Genomic DNA, 24474 nt, shown 5'->3' with positions numbered 1-24474 from the left:
CCCTTGATTTTTAGAACAAAGGGAAAATGCTAAAACTAGTGGTAGAAACAAGGCTTTCTTTTTTAAAAAAGGATCAGCTCATATATATAAAAATGAGTATTTTGCTTGCTCACTGCTTCACTTCCCGCAAGATAAAAGAAACTGAATCTGTTGGATCAAATGAAATTGCAGCAGCTTTCTTAAGCCTTCTTTCCTCCTCCCAATTTCAACACCAACTGGTTTTGTTTTTTTTTTTTTTTTTTTTTAAGCAAGATAGCACCTGTAGTTACCTGCCCAAAGCTTGTATAAACTGATTTAAAAGCTGGTATTATGGCACTGCAAGGTAAACTTAGGACATCCTCATCCCATCAGAATGCCGCTTCTGCTTCAGATCCAGCTTCCTGCTAATATGCCTAGGAGGCAACAGATGATGTCTCAAGTGCTTGAGTCCTTGACACCCCCGTGGGAGACTCAGATGCAGTTCCTGGCTCCTGGTTTCTGCCTGGCCCAGACCCTTCTGTTGAGGGCATTTGGAGAGTGAACCAGTGAGTAGAAGATCTTTCTCCTGCCCTGCCCTCCTAGCCCTGCCTTTCAAATAAATAAAAATGAACTATTTTGTAGAAGCTGCATGTTCTGCTCCCTGAAAGAGCATGGTTTGCCTGGCAGCACAGGCCCTGGTGCCTTTGTCCTCCTCCTGTAGCAGTCCTGGCCATGTCTCTGTTTGGGCTCTGATTCAAGGGGCTGCAATAAGAGTAACACTGATTTCCTTTTCCCACATCAGGAACCAATTATCACTACTTTGCCTGTCCTTTCTCCTCCGCGTAAAAGTACGTTAAAGTGTAAAGGTTTAAAAAGTCCATATGGTACTCCTGTAGGACCAGAGGATTGGGCATATTAATTACTCTGTGTCTGTCCCTAAGCATTAAGGTTACATGAAAGTTAATATGGTATATATCGTAGTGATTAAAGAGCCAAGTCAGACCCTGCGTTTGAAATCAAGCTCTGACATTTACTATAAAATGGGGGATAATATAAACATCTGCTTCCTAGGGTTGTTATTAAATAAGATGTGTGTAAAGTGCTTAACACTAGGCTTAGCACTTACTAAACCCTCAATAAATATTAGCTGTTCTTAAAATTAATTTGAAGCTTTGGTATTTAGAAAGTATTACAGCATAAAGTGTTTGCTAATTTCTTTACTATATTTTTTTCATATTATCTGCTGTATGTACTGAAGCTTTCAGTTTACAAAATGAAGACTCGGGGTTTGTCTGCCGTGTTCTGCCATTGTATTTATTATTTGCTATGTCCTTCCTTTTCCTTCTTTGCTGGAACATGTACGTGATTTTATCCTTTCTGCATTTTTTCTGTAAAAGCCTCTTACTGTGTAAACAAGGGACGGGGTCAGCTGTGAAGATTCACCTTTTATATGAGTTGCTGTCTTATCTTCACCATCACCTGTGCAGGGACTCAGAAGGTGTGGAATTTCCCATAAAATACCTGCTTTGTTCACTTACCAGTTCATGTTTCAGTAATTATAGAGATTCTCCACCTTTTTGGTAAACTCTTTGTAAATATTTTTAGTTGTTAGTCATTTTTTAGATCTTGCCTTTTTTTTTTTAAAGGAATAGATTTCCTAATACTGTAAGTTATGCTTTAAAAGAAAATACTGACAGCCTTTGGTATCTTAAATGGGAGATGGATAGCAGTGCACTGTTCAGTAATTTTTAGTTGACTGTGTAATTGCACTACTGATACTTACCACCTGAAGCTGACCAGTTAGACTTCAGATTTGTTCATTATAATGTTCCAAGCAAATGGTTGGGTGCATGCCTAGCTTTGCACCAAGCACAGGCGGGTCCTTCATCCTCATTAAACTCTGTTGATTCAGAAAACTCATTTGGTAGGCCCAGCGCTGTGGCATAGCAGGCGGTGCCAGCCTTCCATCTGGGCACTGGTTCTAGTCCCAGCTGCTCCTTTTCCAGTCCAACTCTCTGCCTATGGCCTGGGAAAGCAGTGGAAGATGGCCCAAGTTCTTGGGCCCCTGCACCTTGTGGGAGACCTGGAAGAAGCTCCTGGCTCCTGACTTTGGATTGGCTCAGCTCCAGCCGTTGTGACCATTTGGGGGAGTGAGCCAGCTTTATCTTATATGAGAGCTTTATCTCTCTGTCTTTAACTCTACTTCTCAAATAAATAAATAAGTAAATATATCTTTTAAAAAATCATCTGGCAGTATAAGAAATAGTACTGTAGAAATGTTAAGACTCATTTCTGGTCTTAGCATGTGTTTGCATATCGACAGTATCTAAGCTACTAGACAGTTAACCTTTGATTTTGTTCTAGATAATTTTGTTAAGGAGGGGAGGATTACAGTTCTGACTCTATTTCCTGGTAAAGGTGTTGAGTACAAAAGGGTTGAGTTATAGGAGTTGTCTCCTCAGGTTGTCTTCACACTTTATATTTGACTCATGCCTCTGACTAATAAACTTGTGTTTAACACCAAACCAGGGACCTAATGCAGTGAATTTGTTCATTATTCAGTCATTTTAATTTCTCTTTGCATATGGCCTAGTGATTCCCAATCAGAGAACTTTTTGGTTTATGTATTTACTTGAAAGACAGTTACAGAGAGGCAGAGACAGAGAGAGGTCTTCCATCTGCTGGTTCACTCCCCAATTGACCGTAAGAGCCAGAGATGATGGGTGGATCCAAAGCCAGGAGCCAGGAGTTTCCTCCATGTCCCCCTCACAGGTGCAGGGGCCTAAGGACTTGGGCCATCTTCTACTGCTTTCCCAGGCCATAGCAGAGAGCTGGATCAGAAGTGGAGCCACCAGGACTCAAACCGATGCCTGTATGGGATGCCAGCACTGCAGGCGGCAGCTTTACTTGCTACACCATAGCACCAGCCCCAGAGAGATTTTATATGAGAGATCTTTCTTCAGTGATAAGGCACAGAGGATGACAATAAAAGTGAGTGTCAGGACTGAGGGCTTCATTGAGTGCTTGTTCTTAGATAGTCATGGCTTTGGTATATGTTTTAGACTCTGAAGTTTGCGGGTCCAAGACGCTTAAGGTCTATTCCTAATTTTATGTATTTAATTCATTGTAAAATGTTATGTACAAAATTAGCTTATAATCATATCTTCCTCTAAATTGTACAAAGTTAATTTTTCTCACATGTCATTTAGGAATAGTTAATTCTCCTCTATGAAACTCTTTAAGGTTTTCTGGAATAGAATATTGAAGTAAAACGAAGTAATGACTGCCATCAAATTTAAGTTTACTCTATATAGCAGCATGTCATAAGGAGCCCTATAGGGCTGCAGGGAATATCAAGATGAGTATATAGACTGACAGCAAAGAGCCGATAGTCACCATGTGGGTCCTCATTCATGTTATGATATACCTGGGGTAAAACAAACGCATGGATGAGAATGACTGTCGTATAACAAGAACAGTTTTTTACTTTTGGGTCCTTTCTTCCCAGTACATTGCCTGGCACACATTTATAGATTAACTGGTAGATGCTATCTGCAGAGACTGATGGCTTTTGAGAACTGAGGAAAGACCTCACTTGTATGAGGGGCTGAGAGAAGACTTCGTGAGTGAGTGGCCATTGAGATAATAAAGCTTTCAGGCTCAGTTGGAAACTAGAACCTAAAGATCTTGGTTTGAGATTGGATTTGACTATTGAGAAAGACCATGAAGGAAAATTTGCTGGGTGACTGGTAAAGTGAGAAGTAGCAGATTTGGGATGTAGGGGGTTCTGGAGAAAGGTGGGGGTTTGGGTTCTGGACACATCAGGGCAACACGAGAGGTTAATGGTTGGGCACTGGAGTTAAGGTGCTGTCTTGAAGCTGAAAGTGTAAATTGGGCCTCCTGGACGTAGGCATTATCCTTGAAATGCAGCAGCAGATGAGATTACCGAGAGTGGCTTGGCAGTGAGAAGCGGTGAGGCTATCATTGAAGAAATGGCTGTATTTTGAGGGAACATGGTGGCGTTTGATGGCAGGGAGAGCCGGACTTGGCACAGATCAGGGAGGTCAGAGGAGCAGGACAGTGCAGTCATGGAAGCCAAAGGAAGCGTTATAAAACGGGTTCTGAGTGAGGCCAGCTTGTGGAAAATGAGGGAAGGGTGAACAAGGATGGTCTCTCTGGTTCTCAAGAGCACCAGTGTCCCTCTGGCATATTTGGAAAGGTGAGGAACAGTCTTGGCTGTCACAGTAATTGGAGGCTTGCTGTGTGGCTGAAGGTCTTGTAAAGAACCAAGTCCCTAATGCCCTACCTCAAGTGCCCGCAGCCTGACTTCTTTAATCCTTCTGCATGCTGCTTTTTGTCCCTTGAACTTATCACTGTCTTATATACTATGTGTTTTATTTACTTATCTTGTTTATTGTCTCTCTTAACCATTAGGTCAGCCAGGAGGGCAGAGATTTTTATATGATTGGTTCACTGCTATATGCTACGCCATGAACAGTGTCCAGCCCTCATGAATAAGTGTATGGAAATTATATGACTTGAATATCTGTTCAAGATAGAGCAGTACCCTGGCAAGTGGTACAAAATGTGTTTCATTTTGAAAAATTATAATAGCATAATGTGTCTTTGCTGCCATTTTTTGCTTTAGTTTATTAAATGTGTTTAGCCTGTTGTATTAGAGTAGGATGACTTAAAAGAATGGGACTCCTTTATCACATAGTTGGCCATGTTTAAAGGGGAAAGTATTCAAAACAAAAATAGTTGCACTGCTTCTTCCTGATTTGACCCAGATCGTCTTGAATTTCCCATGTATAGCAGTGGAGTAGCTACCTTTGGTCCACTTGCGGGTTAAGATCCATGCACAGCTCTGGGTGTCTCTGAAAAACTGTTCTATCACTTGCAAACCTGCTTCCTTTCCCTGCCCCTCTGTTCTACTCTCTGATCTCTCGGAATGGTTGAGAATATGATTTGAGTAGAAACCTGGGCAGAAGCAGCAGAATTAGGATTGTGAGTAGCTGCCCAGTCTACGAGACTTTAGACAGAAACAGAGATCTTCTGTCTGCTGGTTCACTCCCCATATGCCAGCAACAGACAGGGCTGGGCTGGGCCAGGCCAAAGCCAGGAGCCTAGGACTCAATCTGGCCTTTCACATGTGTGGCAGCAACCTAAGTATCTGGACCATCATCTGCTGCCTCCCAGGGTACACGCTAGTAGGAAGCTGGATCAGAAGCGGAGTAGCTGGGTCTCAAATCAGGCACTCTGATATGGGATGCGGATGTCCTAAGCAGCGACTGAGCCACTGCGTGATGCACATGCCCCTAACAAAGCATTTTTGTTTAAAAAAAAAAAAAAAAAAACTTCAAGATCATATCTCTAATTGTGCTCCTCAGTTCACTCCAGTGTGAAGAACTGTGGAGTTTATTGCATCACTGAGGATTTGGCTGGATCTTTATTCATGTCTAAAACAGGCCCGGGATGGGGGAGTAGCCTATTCACATCAACTGATTCCACTTCGACTCAAGGAGCCAGCTTGTCCCACAGATCTGCTGAGTGTGGGACATCCTCTTTCCACTAGCAGAGACTACCCCAGATTTTTTCTGCCACCCCAACTCTCCCCCATTTCCTACTCTCACCCTGGTGCTTGATGGCAAGCAGGCTTCATAGTGGTGCCAACTCCTATTGATTATAGTGATTGCCTGGAGTGCTGTGTTGAGGAGAATTGAGAGGCCACATACAGGCTCAGAAGTGCTTAATTAGCATCGTCGGCTGTGCAACGGAAGAGGCGGTAACGGCAGCCATGTGTGCCATGCACTTGGTGAACTTGACACATCCCATGATAGGATTCAGCCTCGAGAGGCTCAGAGTCTCATTTTGTGTCGATGTATTTTTGTCTTTGAATTAATATATCCTATTGTTTATTCCACAGAAAAACAGAAATAAATTAGGAATCATCCATTAGCTTGGTGTATATAACCGTCACCCATGTGTGCTTTTCATTGCTTGTTTGAGAAAACTCTCTAAATTATTCTTAGATCCCTCACTTCTAGATTAAGTAAATTGTTCTCTAAGCTTTTTATTTATTTATTTGACAGGTAGAGTTATAGACAGTGAGAGACAGAGACAGAGAGAAGGGTTCTTCTTCCGTTGGTTCACTCCCCAAATGGCCACCATGGCAGGCACTGTGCTGATCCGAAGCCAGGAGCCAGGTGCTTCCTTTTGGTCTCCCATGCGGGTGCAGGGCCCAAGCACTTGGGCCATCCTCCACTGCTTTCCGGGCCACAGCAGGGAGCTGTACTGGAAGAGGAGCAACCGGGACTAGAACTGGCGCCTATATGGGATGCCAGCGCCACAGGAGGAGGATTAACCAAGTGAGCCACGGCACCAGCCCCCTCTAAGCTTTTTGTGAGTTCTTTTTTTGCTTTGTTGATACACGGTTCTGATCTCCTGTTTTGTAAATCTGCTAGAAAAAGTTCCGAAGTAATTCCATTTCTTGAACTACTGATAAATTAACATGAGTCACTTGAAACCTTGGGCACACAGCAGGTGGCTCTAACAGACTTGGAGGTTGTAGTCATTGTAGAGCAGTCATGTGTATCCCAAATGGCTATAACTGCCAGAGCTGGGCCGATCCAAAGCCAGGAGCCAGGAGCTTCCTCCAGGTCTCCCATGCGGGTGCAGGAGCCCAAGGACTTGAGCCATCTTCTCCTGCTTTCCCAGGCCATAGCAGAGAGCTGGATCAGAAGTAGAGCATCCAGGACTTGAACCAGTGGCCATATGGGATGCCAGTACTGAAGGCTGCAGCTTGACCTGCTACGCCACAGCACTGGCCCCTCTGCCCATTTTTAAATCAAAATCTTTGTTTTATGCTGTTGCATTGTAGGAGTTATCTATATATTCTGGAAATTAATTGTATATCAAATATGTGATTTGTAAGTATTTTCTCCTATCCCATGGGAGATTATCACTCCATTGATTGTCTTCTTTGCTGCACAAAGGTATTTTTGTTGATGGAATCCAGTCTCTGTGTTCTTTTGTTGTTTGTGCTTTTAGTGTCATATCCAAGAAACCGTTACCATATTCATTGTTGTGAAGATTGTACCCCATGCTTTCTTATAAGAGTTTCAAGTTTTTAACTCTTTGAATTATTTTGAGTTAATGTTTGTATATAGAAGATAAAGATCCAACATCTTTTTTGGGGTATACATATGGATAACTGGTTTTCCCAATGCCATTTGTTGCAAAGACTGTCCTTTCACAGTTGAATGGTGTGCACACCCTTGTCAGAGATCATTTGACCATATATGTGAGTTTATTTCTGGACTGTATTTGATTATAAAGCAGTTTTTAAAGTTAAGTCTATATAGTCTCACCACTTCCCATGGATATGATTGCTGTAGCTTCCCAGTCTCCATAATTCAAGGATCATTTCTGCTATGGCATTTCTGACCATCTTTATAACTTTTGCTTGCTTTTCTGTTTATTCTCTTTGATTATGAGTCCTTTAGGTTAGATACTTTGTTCTTACATGCCATTGAAACTGAATAAGTGTGTATTGAATGAAACTAACCTGGAGCTAAAAAAGAAGGAAAAACTACGAAATATAAAAAAAAGTTTTCCATTATTGCCAAAAGTCTCTGTAACTTACAAGATTTTTTTTAAACTTTTATTTAATGAATATAAATTTCCAAAGTACAGCTTATGGGTTATAATGGCTCCCCCCCCATAACTTCCCTCCCACCCGCAACCCTCCCCTTTCCCGCTCCCTCTCCCCTTCCATTCACATCAAGATTCATTTTCAATTCTCTTTATATACAGAAGATCAGTTTAGCATATATTAAGTAAAGGTTTCAACAGTTTGCACCCACATAGAAACACAAAGTGAAAAATACTGTTTGAATACTAGTTAGAGCATTAAATCACACTGTACAGCACATTAAGGACAGAGATCCTACATGAGGAATAAGTGCACAGTGACTCCTGTTGTTGACTTAACAAATTGACACTCTTGTTTATGGCATCAGTAATCACCCTAGGCTCTTGTCATGAGTTGCCAAGGCTATGGAAGCCTTTTGAGTTCACCGACTCTGATCATATTTAGACAAGGTCATAGTCAAAGTGGAAGTTCTCTCCTCCCTTCAGAGAAAGGTACCTACTTCTTTGATGACCTTGTAACTTACAAGATTTTAAGGAAAAATTTCTATTTATCCACTAATGATGTTTACCCTCTTCTCTCATACTTGCTCTTATGATTGCAATTATTACCACCTTCTTCATAATACAGGTAAATAATTTTAACAATATTTTGAGAGAAAAGAGAGAATAAGAAGCAAGCAAAAGACAGTGAGGGGAAGGTGAAAGAAATTAGCCTCATTCAAAAGGCATTTTTCAAGTGACACTGGAAGCTAATCAGAATTGGCTCAGGGTGCTAAGAAGCAGTGATACACTGAGAGAGGTGCAGTCTTACTAACATAAAACACATGTTCCTTCACGCCTTTGTCACAAGTGCGTCTTGTGCTTGTGGAAACTTGGAATAGATGAATAATTAATGATTTGCCCCAGAATATAGCATCTCTACAAAGAGTAGCTCTTTTTTTTTTTTTTTTTTTCTTTTTCTGAACAGGTAGAGTTAGAGAGAGACAGAGAGAAAGGTCTTCCTTCCGTTGGTTCACCCACCAAATGGCTGCTATGGCCGGCGCTGCACCGATCCGAAGCCAGGAGCCAGGTGCTTCCTCCTGGTTTCCCATGCAGGTGCAGGGCCCAAGCACTTGGGCCATCCTCCACTGCCTTCCCGGGCCACAGCAGAGAGCTGGACTGGAAGAGGAGCAACTGGGACAGAATCTGGTGCCCATATAGGATGCCGGTGCCGCAGGTGGAGGATTAATCAAGTGAGCCACTGCGCCAGCCCCCAAAGAGTAGCTTTTTATCTTTGACGGTTCCAGTTGTATGGCCAAGTTTGTGAATAAATGAAAGCTTTTTAGTCTGATCTTTGTTGAAACAGGTTGTCAAGAATAGACCTAGAAGCCTTACTATCCATGACCTGTGCAGTGTCTTTAGGATGTAGTAGGACCGGCGGGCAGATTCTTGTAGTGTTCTGGTGTGTGTGATTGTCACACTCTCTGGCTCTATCTGGGAGAAGTTAATATTTAGGAGAACTAGAAAACAGCCACGTCAGAAGAGCTAATCTTCTTAATTCAGAGAGGTAAGGGTGGCAAGAAGGTGTGTAAAGCCATAGCCATCCACCATCAAAAAATATGCTGGGAGAGGCATTTGGCCTCATGGTTAAGAGGTCCATATTACACCATGGTGCTTGGTTTTAAGTCCTGAATCTGGCTTCTAATTTCTGGTTCCTGCTTCCTGTGAGTTCCCTCCTGGTCACTGGAGACATTTGGGCGGGAAGCAACAAATGGGAGTGGGGGGAGTGCAGTGCTCTCCATCTCTTTGAGGGAATAATGCTAATCTCCAAGGGCTGGATTCATCCATGAATCAAATTCTTGTGGTATATAATTATCTCTGTGAGCCTTCGGCATTTTTGGAAGCCCAAGATGTGTAAGGTGTAAACCCTGAAAGACCACCAGGGTTCTCATTACTTCTGGCTCACAGATCACCTAAGGATTTCAGCTTTAACCTACTGACTTCAAAGAATGAAGGAACTTTTCAGAGCTGACTTAGTTGAGAGCAGTTTACATATGCACTCATTGGGAAGAGCCTGCCACTGTAGTTTGCAGCCTCTGCAATCCTTGGATGCAGTACAAATGCTGAGATGGAACTGTAGTATGCTATTTGTGTATTATTTCATTTCTCGAAGTGGGAACTTGGCAGAGCAGTGTTTAGAAGTCTTTGCACTCTGTAGTGCTTCTCCCCAGCCCTCTCTGTGTGGGTATAATCTACAGCAGTAGTATCATAGACAGTACTGCTGTTTGCATAAGCCTTTTATTGGAAATAACCCAACAAAATAGTGCTCGTTGCTAGCTAAGCACCGTTGGGCCTTCTCTAAGGCTCATTTTCCTACCCATGAAAAGAATAAAAATTCTAGTTAGTGTTAGGTGAATGATAACCATAAGCAGGATATTTAAAGATAAGCCTTTTCCTCTACCTCTGACTGACTTCCTGAGGGAGGAGGTCAGGGGCCCTAGTAACATAATTTTAGGCAGATTCATGCCTATTGGAAACAGCAAGTTCAAATGAGCATTGTGACCTTTTTAATCATGTAAGTAAATATGTGGCCATAGTGTATAAAGAAATCTTTGTAGATTAAAGAGTTGCTACTTTTTGGTGCAGTACTCAATTTTTATCAAATTTATCAAAATTTATAAATTTATCAAATTTTATCAAATTTTATCAAATTATCAAAATTTATCAAATTTTATCAAATTTTATCAAATTTTATCAAAATTGGTGGTACTCAATTTTTATTTGGACATTCGCATCACAGAAATTCAGAAAAGTACAATAAATTCCCATGTGCCCGCCACTGGATTCAGAACTTACTGACATTTTACCATGTTTTTAAATGTTGGAAACATTACTAAATGGAAATGACCTGTGGTTTCATCTGCCTCAATATTGTGTGTAGTCTTCTTTCTTCTACTCTTTCCTTATAATGCACAGATTGTTTATTCTTTTTGCTGAAAATCATATCAGACTAAGAGCTAATAGTAACCATCATTAATTGATGATCTCTTATGCCAAGCACTGGACTGTTTTACATATAACTTAGAGAATCTTCATAATAATAATGCAGTGTAAGCGCCCTACCTTCCCATTTGCAGATAAGGTATCTAAGACTCAGGTGAAGTAAGTTGCTCAGGCCTCCTACATGCTATGTCCATACATGGGTTCAAACTAAAGTCTGGCTCTGAGGCTGTATGCACTTTCGTCCCTATCAGGGGGCCTCTTTGAAAACTTTTTTTCTTTTTCTTTTTTTTTTTTTTTGAGATTGCCACATAATTACACCTTTCTAAGGGGAAAAAAAAAACACACCAGTACATAAATTATGACCACATATTCAAGGAGCAACACTAGGTTAGATGCTGACCAGGATGCTGAGGGATATTAAGCAATCTTATGCCTCTGATAAACTCAGCTTATCAACCCACATGGTCGGATAAGGCTCACACTGCTCATCTCTTTGAAAGCCATTTGTGTCTATGACATATCATTCAGTGAGGTAGAAATCTATCCTGTTTCCAGTTGTGGAGATTATGCAGGACGGGCACACTAAGGGATGGAGAATCTTTCAGAACCTCCTTGGAATTCTGTTTACCATAAGCTCCCAACTGGAAAGAACTCAAATGTTCATTAACAGGAGAATGGAAAACAAACTGTGGTATAATTCACACAGTGGAATACCCTGGTGATAAAAAGGAACAAGTTATTAATACACACAGTTACAAGAATGAATCTCAAAAGCTTTGTGCACAAAGAAGCTAGGACAACAGAAGCCTGAACTGTGAGGATAGCATTTACTTGAAGTTCTAGAGAAAGCACAACTGATCTGTGACCATCTTAGTTGCTGGCTAGGATGAGGAGGTGGCGATTGCCTGAGAACCGGCAGAAGAGCGCTTTGCGGAGTGATGCAAGTGTTCTGCGTCTTGATAGCAGTGTGGATGACATAGTGCTTTCATTTGTCTCTGCTCATGAACTTTACTCTGAAGATCTGCATATTGCACCGAATGCAGATTGTGCTTCAGTTTTTAAAACCTAAGCGTTACTCTATGAGTCCTTGCTTTACCTCTCTTCAGACTTTTGGATTGAGGAATGAGCTTCAATTATTTATAACCACCATCGTAAAATGTTAAAGCTAAAAACAACTTTACAAATTATCTAGTCTAATTTCCTTGTAAACACTACAGCCATGGTAGAGACAAAAGTTGAAAATTGCTGATGATAAAATCTGCTGTAGCCACCTTCTGCACTCAGGAGAGTTAGGCAGAAACTTTTCCCATTGTACGTGCCACCAGAAAACATGATGGAGGGACAGATTTGCTAACAGCAGTACATCTTGAAGTGTATGCACAGAATCCAGATTGAGACATTTTACTAGATATGTCTAGCAAGAAACACTTTCTTACTGCGATTGAGCTGATCACGGGAGCACAGCATTTTGCTGCTGCCCATGCTCTGGCTGCAACATAATTTGTAAAAGCTCCATTTCACTTAATAAAGGACACATGTTGTTAATGGTAGAATGTCTGTGACCTCACTCTCTCTCTATGGAAGAGATCTATAAGGTCACCAAGGATTTCATGACCTTATGTTCAGAGAAAGGACACATTTGGATAGACAGATGTCATAAATTCCCCCTGCAATTTTTAGAAAGTTTTCTTGCTTATTGCATTGATTTCATAGGATACCTTGGTTGATTATTGATTTTAGACCTCAAGTGCATAATGAAAATATTTAGGTGGCTGTTAAAGTCATTATGACTTTAAAGATTCTTTAACAATTAGCTTAGTTATCTTGAAAAGTATGGGGATTGGTGCTGTGTTGTAGCGGCTTAAGCCTCTGCCAGCAGTGCCGGCATCCCTGATGGCACTGGTTAGAGTCCTAGCTGCTCTACTTCTGATCCAGCTCCCTGCTAATGTGTCTGGGAAAGCTGTGGAAGATGGCCCAAGTGCATGGGCCCCTGCAACCACATGGGAGACCTGGAAGAAGATCATGGTTTCGGATTGGCCCAGCTCCTGCCATTGCAACCATTTGGGTAGTGAACCAGTGGATAGAAGATTTACCCCTCCCTCGATCCTTCTTTCTGTAATTCTTCCTTTCAAATAAATAAATATCTTCTTAAAATATCAATGTAAAAAAATTCTGAATTGTGCTTTGGCTTTTTATTATGAGGTATGGCCATGTGCTGGTATTGTTTAAAATGTTTTTTAAAGATATATTTATTTGAGAGGCTGAGTTACAGAGAGAATGACACAGGGAGGTCTTCCCTCTGCTGGTTCACTCCCCAGATGGCTGCAATGGCTGGAGCTGGGCTGATCCGAAGTCAGAAGCCAGGAGCTTCTTCTGAGTCTCCCATGTGGGTACAGGGACCCAAGCACTTGGGCCATCTTTCACTGCTTTCCCAGGCCATAAGCAGAGACCTGGTTGGAAAAAAGAGCAGCTGGGACACAAACCGGGGCCCATATGGGATGGTGGCGCCCCAGGTGGAGGCTTAGCCTCCCATGCCACAGGGTCAGCCCCTGTGCAGGTATTTTGAATTTTAAAATTTAACCTGAAACATTTTGTTTTCTGATTTAATTTCTCTGCTCAGGTCCTTCTGAGAGAGAGCAGATGTTCCCTGATACTCTCCTAGCTACTCATTTCAGAGTCTGTTGCTTCTTAAGGTGTCTTCCGGAGTGGCTAGGGTTCCTTTGAGTGATGTAAAGAGAATTAGTAAACACCTTCTCCATCCCCCCCTGAGTCATCTGTCTGTTTAACCACTGTTAGGTAGTTAATATAATCAGGGAAAACTGAAAGTTTCGGAATTAGAATTATCAGATTCGTTAAGTTCTGAGAAGTTAGAGCTTTTTGTGTATATAACTTTTGTCTATCTTCTGTTTAGTTGTATCTGTAAGAGTTCTTGATCTTTCTGTATTAAAGAATATGATTTTGACTTGGTTTACGTATGAATAATGCAGTTAGGTAGGATGATTCTGTGAGGTCTTGATCTCCTGATATTGAATTAATTTTTTTAAAAATATTTCCTCACCAAAGGACAAGTGCTGTTTGAGATATCCAAAGCAGTCAGATTCGTAGAAACAGAAAGTAGAATGGTGGTTGCCAGCGGCTGTGGGGAGGAGGAAATGGGGAGTTGTTCAGTGGGTAGAGAGTTTCGGTTTTGCACAATGAAAAAGTTCAGGAGATCTGTTGCACAACAGTGTGAATGCCCTTAACACTGCTTAACTATACACTTGAAAAGAGTTGACGTTGTAAATGTTGGGTGTGCATCCCCACCATCAAAAGCAAGAAATACATATTAAAAATCTGCCTACTGTATTTTCAATTTTTGTGCTGAGGAAACCAGTTACAGCCAAGAAATGTGGAATGCAGTTTAATTACCATCTTGACTCCTCTTTTAATCTCATTGTGTGCAGTGTTTCTCCCACCAAGCGTTGCATGTCAGCATGGTTCTTTTCCCAGGCAGCTCCTCACCTTGCCTGTCCCTCCGCCTTTGATGACCCTGCACTTCCCCAGATTGCTTGCTTGGTGGATTAAAAAACAAAACCATAACAAAAGATGAAGTAGGCATCTAATGTAATCTGCCATTTCGTTGTCTCATGTTTCCACCTGTTACTTAAGGACATCCAAAAAAAAAAAAAAAATGATGGAGACACTGCTGTGTGTCAGGTGGCATGCTGCTGCTTCCAAATGTGTGTGTTGAGAGTTGATCATGTGTCAGAAATAGATCAGGCTAACCACACCCAAAGGACCTTTTGATCATTATTTTTTAAGATTGTTTTGGCCATGGGGGTATTTTTCTTCTTGGAACAACTTCCAAATTACTTAATGAGAACACATTCCTAATAAGTACATTTTGATGTTAAAAAGTATGCTTGCGTGTGTTTTACTACTGTGGGGAATTAATTTCCAACGTGTGGATGGCTTTAATGCCTCCAAAGTGTTCATTATGTGAGATTTATATCACTGGGGGCAAAGCTCAAGACAATACATATTTCCTTCTAACTGTCCCACTTTGTGTTACTGCTCATAGCAAGTGCTCACTGCCAGGGTGCTGCGAAAGAGTGCTTGTTCTGAGCAGCTGTTTCCAGCAGCAGATCTCAAGTTGTATTTTCATTTCAGGGTATACCTTTTTATTGGTGATGAGCTTTCCAAGGAGAGTAAATAATTTTCGGCATGCATATGTGAGAGCATGTGTGCATTGCTTATGCATGTGTGTGTATGTGTGAGAAAATGAGAGTCTGAGAGAGAGAGAGAGAGGAAAAAGACATCCCCTTAATAGCAGGAGGGGGTAGAGGCTTACTCAGTGTATTATCATAAAGCTCTGCTAATGTAGCTTCTGAGTCATGTGACTGCAGAAAAGGCTATTATCTCAATGAAAAGGAAACCAGTTTTTAGAGCAAGCAATAGAATAGAAGCAGGAAGAATTTTCGAGTGTTCCACCATGCTGGATTGTCAAAGGGGGATCTGTCTGATCAGCAGCTAAAAAAGGATTTGTGTGGCTAGTTTGTCAGCTATCGTTAGAAACAAACGGCAGAGGCGAGAAGCGGCGGGGCGCTCAGCATGTGTTTAGGTTTACATCAAGACATAATGTGGGTTTGGGTTAATAGAGGAGATTTATCTCTGAGGCAATAAATGTATTGCTAATTGTGGGGCTTTTTTGTTTTGTTGTGAAGAGTGATGTATGGTATTTGTGTTTCCACCCCTGGTGAAGATCCAGAGAAGCCGCTGAGCTCTGATTTGAACTGCAGAGGCTGTGGACAATTACAAGGTGTGTTTCCGAAGTGCCCTGACTTAATATTTGGTAATGTTCTTGGAATTCCGTGTGCTTGTGGATTGGATGTGCGTGCGCATTGTTGAAGGGAGGACTGAGCGTGACAAACAGGCAGTGACAGTGTTCTCAGGAATAGACAGATACAGTGTGACCCAAATTGATTGCTGGTCCTTATTTCTTTTGTGTTTATTTAGTACTTAAAGATTACTTGCTGTTTCTCTCTGTGGTCAAGTGCTGTGTCAGGATTGTTGTTAGGAAATAATTTTGGTAGGCATTTTCTAAAATTCAGGAAAAGAATCTTAATCCTTAAGCAACTAAATCTTAGTTATTAAGGAATAAGTATAACTAAGCTTAATATTTCTGTTTGTGTGGTTTTACTGTTTTGTTTTTTAGCTTGAAAGGGAGCTCTGTGGTGAATGTGGAATCATTTAATTTTTAACTAGGTGATAACTAAAGCTTTCCTTTTGGGTTTCAGATCTTGATTAATTTCTTTTTTTTGAATGGTGGGAGATATATATATTTATATAACCTGATTTATTTATATATAGGTACTCTGATTTATCCTTATGCCACTGTATAGAGAAATAATTGAAATAACATTGAATTACTCTTCAGACTGTACTTGCCCACTTTTGTTCATGCTAATGCTATTAATTCTCTGAGCAGCCTGTACCTTTCTGTTAACCTTGGATGGTGTTGTACTTAAAAATCTCTGACTTCCAAAGATTATCATGAGCTTGATGTGGAAAGGGTTAACTATTACACAGTGCACCTGAGAAATAAATTTGTTAATGTTTTTCATTTAACTTCTAGAGCAGATATGCTCAACTTGAGATAGATTTTGAAACTAAACTGTATTGTATAAAGTTCCCTTGGAAATTGACATTGGAGGACATAATATCTACCAGGCTATTTGTGCAGTGTGTAGACATTTTAACAAAAAATGAATTCATGTGATTTTTTACAGTAAGGACAATGAGAGCAGCTCAAATAGAATTTTAAATTATGCAAATACAGGAGACTCTTGTTCCTTATAATGTCTACAGACCACATGTTAGTATAATATAGTTTAATCATTAGTCTTATTAAATAGGCTTTTCTTCACCAAAAAAAAAACAACAACAACAAAAAAAAAACTAAAAAAAAAAAACTTGACACCTTCGTTTAGTGCATCTACAAAAAAAACAAAAACAGAGACCTTGTTTCAAATAAGTAGTTAATGAACAATGACTTTATTGTTCCACAATTAAAAAAAAAAAACTGTAGTACTATCACACATTCTTTAAGTAGTCTGTAGATAGGATTACATACAGGGTTCAGCCCCAAAGGTACTGTCATCATATATTAAATATTTTTTGCTAATAAAATTTTCCAGGCTGAAGTGTTTGGACTCTCTTGGTTTTCCTTTTCAATTGTATTTTATTGCCTTATCTAAAATCTTCAACTGGCTCAAGGATTTTGGAATAATTCAAGGTGTTTCATCGATTATCTACTATTACTTTAAGACTCTGCGAAACATTTTAGGAAAACAAAGGCAAATATGGTATTCCATCCAAGAAGGTCACTTACAACAGCTATTGAAATTCAACCACAATAAATGTCGTTATGCTGAATCTTATGTGAATTTTAAGTGTATGGGAGGAATTTTGTGTGGAACTTCTAGCGCTAGGGGTACTTTCCTGATGACTTTTGTGAATGACTTTCCTCACAAGAAGGTTTGGATGACAGTTTTTTTTTTTTAAAGATTTATTTATTTATTTGAAAGGCAGAGTTACACAGTGGAGGAGAGGCAAAGAGAGAGAGAGAGAGAGAGGACTTCCATCCCCTGGTTCACTCCCCAATTGGCTGCAATAGCTGGAGCTGCGCCAATCTGAAGCCAGGAGCCAGGAGCTTCTTCTGGGTCTCTCATGCAAGTCCTTGGGCCATCTGCTTTCCCAGGCCATAGCAAAGAGCTGAATCAGAAGTGGAGCAGCTGAGACTCGAACCAGCGCCCAAATGGGATGCCAGCATTGCAGGCGGTGGCTTTACCCACTGCGCCACAGCACAGGCCCCCAGATGACAGTTTTAACTGTCTGCATCTGTGCAGCTTCACACTTTCTTTGCATCATAACAAATACATTTGTTCCGTTTATTGTCTCCTAAAACTAGAATTGTTTTCCTACCCGATGATGTTGCTAATCTCTAAGCGACCTCAAGTATTAGTCCTTTACCGTTTGCAAATACTCTCATAAACGCATTTGTATACTGTGCTGTCTCAAAATGTTTTTGGAGGTAAAGGAATGATGAAGCACCCCAATCTTATTCTTGTAGTTAGAAGACCCACATTTTGACATCTGGGTAGTGTCTTAACAAGCCAGGTGAAGAGCTTGCAGATCCTGGAATCAGAATTCCAGCCACAATAATTAACCGCAAATAATATAATCGGGTCTGATCTTGTCAGGCCGAGGGGATTTGTTTCCTGGCATGGTTTTTAATTTGAAGGAAAGATGGGGTACGAAAGGGTAGAATTAAAAGTGAGTGTTCACTTTGTAAAACTCAATGAAGTATGTTTGTAGGGCCGTTTTGTTGTTTGAGAAAGAGTTGGGGAAGATATAGGCAGATCTGGGTCTTAGACAGCTGAATTGTCTGAAAGCCAAGGGGATATAAAATACACAAGTGAACAAGTCTGTGTAGCAGGCAGCAAGTCTCTCCAGTGTACCTTCACCGGTTTGCTCTACAAAAGATCACTCTGCGATGCTGAGAAGGGTGTGGGATCATTTCTCTCTCAGGTTCTGCAGTCCTTGACATTAAGAGGTAAGACTTGGCATTTTCTGGTGTTTGTTTTAGTTGTAGCAATTCTGTTTTCCCCCGAAGTTCATAGTTAACCTGTGGGGTTAATGCTTGTAATGTTAATCACTAATATTGTATAACATAAACATGTTTGATTTATTTTCATTTTAGTGATAACTTAGTTGTTACTACTATAATCTTAACTCTGAAGGAATTGTTTCTGTTTAAAGAAAAAAAAACAAAGTGAAGCAATGAGTTGAGTTAGAAGCTAGATGTTTGGTTTCATCATTTCAGATGCCAAATCAAAATAGTAAATTAATTGGCTATAGTAAAGGATCATAAAAGCACACTGTGAGATTAAGGTTTAAAATGTATATTTTGTCTGTAAGCCCTTCAGTCAGAATGAATAATAAATTTTATGTTGAAACCTCATCAGATTTGAACTTTATAAAAAAGTTGTTAATTGGCCTTTCCCTATTTTGTTTTATATGTGACTATGTCTATTTTTTGTTTTTGCATTTTCTCGTTAAACATAACATTTTAACGGCTTTCCTTGTACTTTTTTTTTTTTTTTTTTTTTTATGAAGAAAAATGGCACTAGCAAGACAACAGTGGTTTTCACGGTTTTCCTAACCATGAGGTGAATTTTTACACAGAGCTTTCTATGTGCCAGACGCTGTTCTGTGGACCTTAGATGGATTCGTTCCTATGGTCCTCGCGGTGATACTGGTCCTGCTGTCACGTATCATTCTCAGAGAGGGCTGGGGGAAGCCGAGACCTAGAAGGCAGAGGTACAGCAACTGCCCAGGCTCCCCAGCTAATCAACATGGAGTACAGCAGGATTCAGACCCAGTTGGTTGGCCTCTGGAGTCCAGGCTCCAGATTGCTGTGTAACCTGGATTCAGCTGGTGTTGCTGATTTATTCTGGCATGAGGATGGACTGAACACAGGGACGAGGATAAAACTGTTAAGGTCGAGGTGACTATTGTATTTTACCGTTTGTAGTTTTGATAAACTAGTGTTTTCCTTTCAAATATGTTAAGACTAGAACATTATTTACAGAGTGTTTTTTCTGCATTGAAAAGAAACATCTATGCGTAAAAAACCAGCTCACACTTCACTCAGAAGCCCTCGCTGGGAGGGCGAGCCCGGGTGTGGGGAGCAGGACTGTTCTGGGGGTGGACCGTGCGTGTCCCTGAGATGAGTGGGGGAGGCGAGCTCTGCACTGGGGCAGCCGGGAATCTGTGCATTACCTCTTCTCTTCTCTTAGCGGCTTGCTTCTTTTTCTCTTGGCAAGTGAAGAGCTGGCTGCTTTCAGGGCCCTTAACTCACTGCATCACTATGTATGATGGCACATTCAGGTGTAAGAAACCACAGACAATCCCAATTAAGATCCCGGTTTACATAGGCTGAGAACACCCCTGGAATGTAACCACTGGCTTCAGATTTGCTGTTAATCATTTCTTATCCACGTAAATTCTCTGGAGATGAGCTCTTTTCTGTCTAGTCTCTCAGGTGGGGAATTCCTTGTACTTTGTCATACTTTAATGATTTATGGTCTGTTTGCTACCAGGTGGTATCCTTCATGGTAGACAAGATTTTATTCCATGCAGTCTTGTCATTCAGTCCTTAGGAATGGGTAGATATTCAAATGTGGTTTTAGCTGATAGGAGCCTACTGTATGTTGGCTTCTTTCTTTTTAGGAGATTGATTCATCGATCGATTGATTGATTTGAAAGAGTGACAGAGGGAAAGGGAGAGACAGAGATCCCCTGGTTCACTCCCCCAAACAGCAACAACAGCCAAGGCTGGGCCAGGATGAAGCCAGGAGCCAGGAACTCCATCCAGGTCTCCCCCATAGGTCCAAGTCCTTGGGTCATCTTCCTCTGCCTTTCCAGACTCGTTAGCAGGAGGCCGAATCAGAAGCGGAGTAGCCAGGACCTGAACCACACTCAGTATGGGTACTCAGTGGGGTGCCAGTGCCATAAGCAGCTGCCTGACCCACTGGGCCACAGCACCAGTCCCTTGGTTTGTTTCACCACTGTCTTTCATTCTTCTAGTTACATCCTCTTGCTCATTTGGCATCTGTTTGTTTTAAGGTTTTTGTCAGTTGCTTCACTAGAACCAGAGGAAGAGTGACTTGTTTTGGGCGGACTGGGCAGAGGACTGAGCAGGGAACACCTGTCAGAGACTGTAAAGATGGAGCTGGGTCTGTGGGTAATGCTGAGAGGGCACAGGGGAGCTGGGAGATCTTCCTAGCCGGCCCTGCCCTGGGTGGTGGCTGCAGGTAGCTTCTGAGCAGTCGAGCTGTGGCTAGTCTGAAGTGAGTATAAAATGCACCCAGATCTTAGGACAAAGTAGGAAAAAGTAAATATAAACTGCCTCGTGAATAATTGTAAAGCTATTGATTACTTGTTGAAATGATAACATTTTGACTATTGTGGTAAATAAAAAATGTATTACTCAATTTGGTTTCACCCATTTCTTTCACCTTGAATGTGACTGCTAGATGATTGATAGTTTGTGGTGCATTGCTGTCTCCAGAGCTGCTCTGAACAGAGGCCAGCATGTGTAGAGGCAGAAGGCAGGAAGGAGGTTTTCCCTCTAGATGGCACATCTGTGCCAGGCATCAGGGCACAGTTAAAGGGCAGGAAGGTGTGGACCCTTCCTAAGCTCATAGTCTTTGAATCAGTCATTTCAGATGAAAAGCAATTTGAAGTCCACAGATTCCTTGGTAGGACATAAAAGACTCTTTCATGATCTGAATCTGTGCTTCCAGCTTCATGCCCCAAACATTCTCACTCCCTGCCATGTTCTCCCTCTAATGTATTACAGGTGGTTCTCGTTTATGAAATTTTTATTTAACATGCAGTGTTGATTCATTAACATTGAACTCATGGCCATTAGCAAGGTAACTGCTCTCTGGACAGTTTATCTGACACACGAGTTTTCTCTGTAAGGCATATCATGTCTTTCCTGCACTTAGGAGTGTAACACAGCACTTCAGTGCTATTCTTGAGGACCATTTTAAGCAGCAAAAGTACCAAGATGCAAAATGTGTTTCCCTAAGAATGCTGCAGAAAAAGGACACCTGTTTGACAACATCTGAGCTAAAGCAAAAAGGCAGTGTCTCCTCTCCTTATTTGAGTTGGGGATGGTATTTGCGGAAGCAAGTATTTCACATACTAATGACTGCAGGAATGGGGGCCCTTGTTGTGGCACAGCAGATTAGGCCACTGCCTACAATGCCAGCATGCATGCCATATGAGTGCCAGTTCAAGTCCTGGTTGTTCTACTTCCAGTCCAGCTCCCTGTCAATGTGCCTGGGAAAAGCAGTGGAAGATGGCCCAAGTTCTTGCACCCACATGGGAGACCTGGATGAAGCTCTTGACTCCCGGCTTTGACCTGGCCTAAGCGGGGAGAGAGCCAATGGATGGAAGATCAATCTCTCTGTTTCTCCCTTTCTCTCCATAACTGTACCATTCAAATAAATAAAGTAAATCTTAAAAAAGAAATATATATACTGTTATGTTGTAGAGCTGGCAATTGTAAGAGGCTTTTAAAACACAGAATATATTGGCTGGCGCCGTGGCTCAATAGGCTAACCCTCCGCCTTGCGGTGCTGGCACACCGGGTTCTAGTCCCGGTTGCCCCTCTTCCAGGCCAGTTCTCTGCTATGGCCCGGGAATGCAGTGGAGGATGGCCCAAGTGCTTGGGCCCTGCACCCCATGGGAGACCAGGGTAAGTACCTGGCTCCTGCCTTTGGATTAGCGCGGTGCGCTGGCCGCAGCGTGCCAGCCATGGTGGCCGTGGCAAAAGGAAGACCTTTCTCCCTCTCTCTCTCTCACTGTCCACTCTGCCTGTATCAAAAAAAAAAAAAAAAAAAAAAAAAAAAAACCCACAGAATATATTTATAAAAAAAAAGCTAATTTTCATAAGATGATTTCTTTCTACTAGGCTATTTTATCTCACTTAATTTTCATGCAAATGTTGTGAAGTAAATATTACTTCCAAATATTACAGACATGGAAACTGAGCTTCAGGAATGCTAACCACCTTTCCCAAAGTTGCACAGTTGATAAATGGGGAGGCCCAGAGGGGGCTCCAAAGCCCAATATTATTTGGAGGTTCAGCGACACTGGGGCCAAGTTAGGAGATGGATGCCAACAGGATAGTTGTTCTACCTTGAATGGAAAGGGACAGAGTTAGAGCTCTGGGCCACAAGTTGTCCTAGATGAAAAGCCTCCATAACCATATGGTAGCCCAACGGTGAGAAAAACGGAGCTTGAAGGATGATTTACTATGAGGAAATGTTGAGAACCATTTTTCATTTATAATTGCTGGGGCAGAGGTGCCCTCCCCAGCTGCTCTGGTTCTGTTCTGCCAGCTAACCAGCCCTCTCCCACTCTTGGTGCTTTTCCCCTGCCTCTTAACTTTGGTTCATTGGTTGTTCCTTGTTCTTTATTATCTTGTGGTTTCTTTCCATGAGTCTTTTCAACTTATTTTGTCTCCTCCCATTGAACAACACTCTCATATATCCTAAAGACAGAAAACCCATTTGACCCAACAATTACCATTGCCTTTGCCTGGATGGAATTTTTGTGCCACTTGATCCCCTTGGCCCCTGGGCAATCTGTAGATGGGACCCTAGAGTCAGGTGCCAGGAGAGGAGTGTCTCGGGGTCTGGTGATGTTGTCCTCTGTGTCACAGCAGGCTGAGAATCCTCAGGAAGTTCCATGGACATGGATCATTCGGTTCAGAATAGGGTGCAGTAAAACCTATGACTGTGCAACATTTACCAAGGTCCGTGGAACTCTGGGTCTTGTGTTCTTCACAATTTGAATTCTCTGATCCTTCTATTCTGCTGTTGTTGGCACTTACTTTCATTTAGGTAATGTGTTGTGGTATGTTTATCAGAACTAACCAGTGTTAAGTTATTTATCATTACCTCTGTACAGTTGAAAAACTTCCTATATTGACCCATTTGAGGCCCCTTTTGATCTCCCAAAGTCCCATCACTTCCAAATCATTTCAACTCCCAGGTAGCCTTAATAACGGTTAGATTCTGGAACACAATTTTCTAATAAACTTGGTTGGAAATGTTATCAAAGTAGCTAAAGTTAGGTAAGGAGAGGCAAGCTAACAGAGGTAGGTAGGAAGTTGTTTCTTATGTGAGGGGTTAATGTGATCAGAAGGCATCAAAGCAAGAGAAATGGACCCAGTTATTGTGACACACCAAAAGACAATGTTTTCATTGAAATAGTAGAAGGCCTGGATTGCAGATATGGAGATAAACTGGGGCACAGTTTAGCTTGTGCGGGCCTGGGACTGTCCTGAATGTCCAAACCACCTAAGCTCGATGTAATTTTATGGTTCAGGCAAGCAATGCACTACATTTATTTTTGGTTACATTCAGAATTTCAGGGTTGTGGGACTGGAAATGAACAGAAGCACAATTACATGCATAACTCCTAAGAATATTCAGGGAGAAAGAAATTTCATACTTCCTTGCTGATACTGAGAAGAAAAAAAAAAAAAAAAAAAACAGGAAATCCAAGTGCTCCCTGTCACAGCACTGGAAGGCTGTCAGCTTTTGGTTCCCCTGCAGAATTCAGTTCACACTGGGAGGTTGCCACTTGGCCACACGTGATGGAGCTGACCATACCAAGCAATGCCGATGTCATGTATCCATTTCCCTCACGTTATAGCTGAAGATCTCCAGGGGTGGGCATTTCCCACACTTGGAGGATGATACGTTCAGCTTTTCAGTACACTTCACCTAGACCATCCCTTGTGCCAGGTTTGGCAACCCCCCCGCTACATACTATGAAATATTTATTTAATGGCGTTAGTGGACACTGAGGAGTTGTGGACAGAGCATGAATTTGCAATCGAGAGTTTGGTTTGGAGCCTCATTCCATAACTTGGAAGCTTTGAGGCCTTGGACAGCAGGAAACATCTCTGAATCTGTTTTCTTCTCTAAATCAGGGAATGATGTCTGCTTTGTAGACCTCTGAGAATTAATTAAAAATTAAATAAAATAATACAGTACCCAGTACAGGATCAAACACTTAATGTAATTACTTAACACCTCATATACTTTCTTCTGCTTTAAAAAATAAATTGGCTTTTATCCAATGTATCATTTTTTTTAAGATATATTTATTTATTTGAAAGGCAGAGTGACAGAAAGAAAAGGAGACAGACAGAGTTAGATCTTCCACCCACTGGTTCACTCCCCAAATGGCTGCAACAGCCAGGGCTGATCCAGGAGCCAGGAATTCTATCTGTATCTCCTACACGGGTGGCAG

At 41.5% G+C, this 24474-nt stretch overlaps 1 protein-coding gene across 29 annotated transcripts in view; it reads left to right on the top strand.

Annotated features, from left to right (window-relative positions):
* The window catches only part of NCOA2 (nuclear receptor coactivator 2), a 299083-nt gene that overhangs the window by 137338 nt on the left and 137271 nt on the right, over window positions 1-24474 (top strand). For 8 of the 29 annotated variants that reach the window (XM_070075149.2, XM_008255625.5, XM_070075154.2 and 5 more), the window contains one exon: window positions 15335-15391. The exons of 17 other annotated variants lie outside the window; for them this stretch is intronic. The gene's annotated coding sequence lies outside the window, so the exon portion shown is untranslated. Of the gene's footprint in view, window positions 1-15296; window positions 15392-24474 lie in introns of all 29 variants that reach the window. 4 more of the 29 variants (XM_089335365.1, XM_051844544.3, XM_089335360.1 and 1 more) reach the window with 1 other exon arrangement.

Source organism: Oryctolagus cuniculus, chromosome 6, assembly GCF_051225735.1.
Source record: "Oryctolagus cuniculus isolate XC-2025 breed Fujian yellow rabbit chromosome 6, ASM5122573v1, whole genome shotgun sequence".
Taxonomy (NCBI): Eukaryota; Metazoa; Chordata; class Mammalia; order Lagomorpha; family Leporidae; genus Oryctolagus; species Oryctolagus cuniculus.
Note: the sequence above shows the minus strand (reverse complement) of the source record. Positions and strands in the feature narration are given on the sequence as shown.